Source organism: Ixodes scapularis, unplaced genomic scaffold (assembly GCF_016920785.2).
Source record: "Ixodes scapularis isolate PalLabHiFi unplaced genomic scaffold, ASM1692078v2 PGA_scaffold1__304_contigs__length_218370807, whole genome shotgun sequence".
In the NCBI taxonomy this organism is placed as follows: domain Eukaryota; kingdom Metazoa; phylum Arthropoda; class Arachnida; order Ixodida; family Ixodidae; genus Ixodes; species Ixodes scapularis.
In genome coordinates, this window is record NW_024609846.1 from 162101788 (window position 1) to 162107787 (window position 6000).

Consider the following 6000-nt stretch of genomic DNA (forward strand, 5'->3'; position numbering starts at 1 on the left):
CTTCAGACTCTACTTAGGACTTTAAAGCTGTCGAGTAGAGGCGTGGATATTTACAAAGTGTCTTGCCGATGTCTTCTGGTAGTTAAGCAATCTAGAAACACACTTCACACATTAATGCACTGTTGTTTAAATGCAGAGTAGCATGTACTTTTTGGAAGTGCGTGTCATCGTGGAAACCTGTATATTTTGAACTGGGCGTGATAAGGTACAATGAGTTTGACGTTTCGTTTACAATGAGAGTGAATGCAAAATATCAAGTTCCTGCTAGCACCGGCGAGAACACAAGCAGTACATATTTTGGTAAGAAAGTTTCACACACACAAGTATAGCCACCATTTGTCGGACAGTATAATGATCTGATATATTAAATGACTCATCGGTTGTCGACATTTTGGATGTGAAAGTGTAGAGAAATTTCGTTTGCATCCGACATCACTTTACAGTGAGACGCCGTTTGATAGCAAGCGACCCGCCTTTGTGCGGCTCAGTTGGCTGACGGACTAAGTTAAAAAAACAAGAATAACACTACAGACGATACGGGTCTAAGGCTTGCAACCAAACGTTGTTTGCCTCCAAGGAGGGATGCACCACAACGAGAAGACAGCGAATGCGTTTATTGTACTTTCCGGTTGCACACCCTCGAGAGCTGGTAGTCCGTGCCCTCCGACCCTGGTTCTTGCCCCTCGTTCAAAGCTCGCTGTCGGAGTCCGTGTCCAGGCCTGCGGATCGTCTTTCCCACGCCAGCACTCACTAGGCTAGCTGTCTCGGGCTATCAAAGCCCGGGTCTCGCTGCGGACCCCCCCCCCCCCCCCTCCCCGGGATTTCATGGTCCATGCCAGAATGGCCAGGGCAAGCCGTTCCCAACTGTCCTGCTCCAGATATCGCTGGTGGACCGCTCCGGGGATCGACATGGGTCTGACAGGCTCTTCTGTTCTCCGCTGGTCCCAGCTTTGCGCAGCACGATCAGTCACGGGCCAGCTCGTGTCTCTTAGGGCGACCGCCTGTAGCGTGCCCTCCGCCCCGTCGTCGCCCACCCTCGTCTCCCACATTCTTCCTCCCCCCACCTTTCAAGATCCGGACTTGGGAGGACTTCCGAGACTCGAGATTTATGTCGTTCGAAGGAAGGAGTTCATCCATGTCGACGAACTAGGGAGACAGGCGAACGCTCTGGTCGGGGCCGTGTGAAGTGTCGACAGAGGCGGCTGCTATTGGTGTTGCCGGAGTGACCGGGTTGTAGCGTCCGAAAGTGGCGCAGGTGGTGGTTGGACCCTCAGCATTAATCTTTCTTTGTGCAAACCCAACTGGCTCTTCAAGCGGAGCCGGCAGGCAATGTCGACCTGTCCGTCGCTCATCATCTTATTCACCACGATGCAGCAGGGGGCCTGCTATAAGCTGGTTCCCCCGACGCGGACGCACCTTTCCCGTTCTGCTTGGAAGTTGCCGCGGGCGTATAACTGCCCACTTGAGCCGTTCGTCAGGCCGAACAACTGTCAGCCACCCTGAGCACCTTCTTTCCTCCCGGAGGACTTCCTGGGTGATGACGTCTATGTAGAGATGTCAAATTTCATAACAATTTAAGGCGCGTGAAAAAAAAAAATCTTTTTTTCATGTTTTTCTTTAAAAAAAATACAAAAAAAATTGAAAAAAAGATGATTGCGCACATAGCAATGAAAAACCAGAAAATTTATTTCGTTAACACTGAAAAGAGTTTAATTGTTACATTACTAAACTACAAAAGTCTCAGGCTCCAACAGAGCTTCCGGTTTCTAAATCTAGGTACGATTTCACGTCAAGGCATTGATTTCACAACAAAGCGTCAAGACTGATATTTATATCAATCCGTGTCCAATATATCCGAATCTATTAGTGAAAAGACAATGAGAGTGCAGGCAAGCTGGTGGTAGCTAATCATGTCGTATTACACCCGAAACTGCGGTGGAAGAAATCCGAATCTTTTACGCTCAACGTGTCAATGCTTCGCTGTGCAGCGGACAAAGCCGTCCGGACATTCAGGTTGGAATGCACGAACACAAGTTTTTGCACGCGATCCCCTGTGACCCTGTCGCGTAGCTTGATATGCACATTTCCAAAGTCGGACTAGTTTCTTTCACATGGCGCAGAAGAAGGGGAAATCTGCAGTGCGCGAGAGGCGAGGGGACTCAAGGGTTTGTTGATGGAAAGTTATTGCCACCACGTGGATGGATCGAGGCGCTTCGCAGACCCCCAAACTCCTTCCTTCAACCAAATTCCCTTGCAGGTTCTGTATTCTGCGACGTTAGACAGAACTTTCCCGGCATTCCGCGAGAGGTGACGTCGCCACCGCCGGCGCACGGCACCGTTTCACAGTTGGCGAGCTCTTTCTGTTTGTTTTTTCAATTTCATCCTAATTAAAAAAAAAATGTTTTTTTTATTCTTCATATTTTTTTTAACTGCTTACGTCTCCACGTCGATGACCGCCTTTTCAAGACGCCATTCTGCGCAGAACAAGATGTTAAAACAACACACAACGGATAAATACCCTGCCCCAGATTCTGACAGTGGACATAGCCTTCACTGCGAAACTGCTTGCCGACGCGTTCGTGTACCGTGCAGCAAACTCGGCGAGTGCGCATTCCGGAGATTGCTCCTGGGTTGCCAGTAACAGGGTATTTTCTGTGTCCAACCGCAACCTCATATTAATCATATATCCCATCGCGACGGTAATATCCCTTCAAGTCAGCAATAAGAACTGGACATACTCCTCGTTTTTGTATCGCCATGTAATCCAACAAGTAAGACTCGACGCTCACGTCTTTACCTCGTTCGGGGCCTCTCACCTCGGAGCGAGAGATGCGGCAAAACCACTAGCTGCTTTGCTCAGAGGGTGAGTTTCCTTCAGGGCTAGGTAACGATGGTGTAAACCTAGTCGATCTTTTGCGCAAGCGAAGGGATCCAAAGCCCGCGGCGGGATGGCCATACCATGCCCACGTTCCACGTCGGTCGCGTACACCATGTGCGACTCGATGTAAGTGTGAGCGTCCCGTGTCGTTTACGTGCATAAGAGATCTTCACATGCATCGGCCGTCGTGGGGGCGGTAGTTGAGCGAGCAAGCACGCTTGAACAGTTCGCGCCTCTACGCAAGCTGGAAAGCTACAGGCCACCCTAAATGTTTCCCGTCTCATCCCCGGCCATGTCGTGACGCAAGATACCTTAAGAAATGTCTTGTTATAACTGCCACGACCGGCCAGAATGGTCGAAAATGCATCCGATAAATAACTTCCTCTAGCAACCACCACCCTGAAGGAAGAGTCGTCCCTCTGTCCTTCGTCATTCGTTAGCATGACAGCAGATACGCAATGTAGTGCTCATTAAAGGGGCACTGACACCCCAAAGGTCGTATTTATTTTTATTGTCTAAAACGATGCAAGTTGCAGTCATAGACACGCAAAAAAAACGCATCGCGAAAAAAACTTTTCCCGCGCGCGCGCGCCTTTTTATTTTTGGCGTTTGATTTTCCCGCCTCTCGCCTCCTCGCTTCTTTTGATCGGTGACGTCAAAAATCAGGAAATTTAGAAGCTTTGTAGGCGACATCTCTATAACATTTAGTTACGGCAATCCTAAAACATGTTTTTTAACACAATTGCGAATGCACTACGGCCCTTCTTTTTGAAATACCAAAAAACGGGAGTTCGTTGTGGTGCCGTCTCCTGGATTTGTATCCTCCAACGGAAAACAGGCGACACCGCTCAAAACCTGTCCGCCGCAACACCGCCACTCACTCCTTTCCTCCTCGCTTTGGGTCGCCATGGCAACAGCAGGGAGTGGTGAAAGGAAGTGGACTCTCAGGTCTCCGCAATTTTTGACGTCAAGGCACCGGCGCCGATCGCGCGGGAACTTCGAATTCGGCATTTGGAAAATGTTTTTTTACTTCACGAATACTGAATTCCCAAATCTCAAATTTTGAGGGTAATGTCCCGGCATCGTTTTCAATCGTTTCGGATAATAAAAAAAATATGATTTTGATGTGTCAGAGCCCCTTTAAGTCGCCCGCCAGCGTTCCCGGTGAGAACTGCTATTCCGGAAATTTTTCCGACACCCACTGAAAAAACCTCATCTGCATCCCGGGCTTAGTTGCTCACAACATCATCTGAAGCCACGATCTTTGGTCCACTCGTCCAGATTCCTCAATATGCAACACGTCCCGGCTGTTGTCCCTCCGGCCAGTAGTTATCCTGCCTCCTAGCTTACATGCGGTGCATCGCGTCTGCCTCTGAAGACGGCTTATTCACATCTTATCCGCACTCCTCGTGAACACCCCCCCCCCCCCCCCCCGGAGCATCTCCTCTCCCGAACGCTATTCATGGGTCTCGAGAGAGCACGTTCGCAACCTCATCCTTTGAGTCATTTCGGAACTTGACATGAGGAGGGAGACACTTGCTGAGTTGTTCTATAAGAAAAGTCGCCAAACTTCCAACAGACTTTGTCTCAACGCGGCATCGTTAGCGTTAGTGAGCAACCCACTCACCGTATCCGTGGGCCTATGGATGCGCCATTTTATGTGGGGTCGCTCTATATTATTTGCCGCCCGATCGGTCTGTGCTTCGCTCCCCAGGGAGTGACGCACGACAACGAGAAGACAGCGAATGTGTTTACTGTACTTCACGGTTGCCCGTCCTCGATAGCCGGCAGTTCGGTCCCGCCGACTTTGGTTGTCCCCAGTCGTTAAGTGCTCGCAGTCGGAGCCCGGGTCCAGGCCTGCTGGTCGTCCTTCCCACGCCAGCGCTGCGTAGGCAAACTGCCTCGGGCTATCAGAGCCCCAGTCTTGCTGCGGAACCACCCCGAGATCGTCATGGCCCAGGCCGGAATGTCCAGGGCTCTCCATTCCCCCCGGTCCTGCTCCAAGCCTCACTGGCGCACCGCTCCGGGGATTGCCACGGGCCAGACCGGCTCCATCATTCCTGCCCGGCTCCAGCCTCGCGCAGCGCGCTCTTTCACGCGCCAGCCCGTGTCTCTTCAGCTGACCGCCTGCCAAGTGCCCTGGGACCCGTCGTCATCCACCCTAGTCCCCACAGCCTTACAGCTCGAACCTCACGCCACCAGATGTTTGGCATTTTTTCAAGACAAAAGAGCATGCGAAAGGTACAGGGTTTGCATCCGACGACGAGGTTACTGTCGCCAATAGCCGCCCTCTACCATATACTACCGCATGCGGAGAGTAGCGCATGGTTAGTGGAAGTGCATCGCGGCCGGTGGGGATTGTATTGAAATGTTATGTGCTCATGGGAAAGAGGAGGTTCCAAACTTTCGTGCGGTTGTAACATATTTCAAATCATCTCTCAATAAAAAAGTATACAACCTAAGAGGGCAAATACCTTGATTACCTCTAGCATTTTCGGTTGCGAATAGCACTCAGTAGAAAAAACATTTCTGTTTGTTATTAGTGTTGACGGATCAGTCGTCTGTTAAAAATATGACTCGCTCTGTCAGAGAAGTTTAATATCACCTCGTAACAGCAGAAACATTTCGTGAGTAAACGTACGTAGATGGCAGTGGCTTTTTCGTTTTTTTATAAAGATGTCTTAAAAAAAACTAAGCATTCTAAAACCCGAAAGAGTAAAATGGAGGGGAATATAATTTGTTTTTAGCTTTTCAGAACAAAAAGAACAATTAGCAGCGACCATTATCTCTGAAGTTGAATAATGCAACGTATGAAGGCTTTAAGGATCGATTTCTTGAATCTGTGACAGAAGACGCGAAGAAAATTTATTTTTTATAAATTTTCCCGCCACAAATTAGCCAGGAAAAAATTTGGTGCATAGAGCACTTGACGTCACTTCCCCCGATAAATTTATTGGGGAGATTATTTGAAATATAGGTCTTATGACGTCTCTTTCCCCTTTCAAATTTAAGCGTTGAAATAACTTGAAAGTTCACGTGACGTCGATTCGCCCACTAAATTTAAGGAGAAACTCCACGGAGCCATCACCAAATGGAGGAAGGAGCAGACAGAGTTCAGGAAT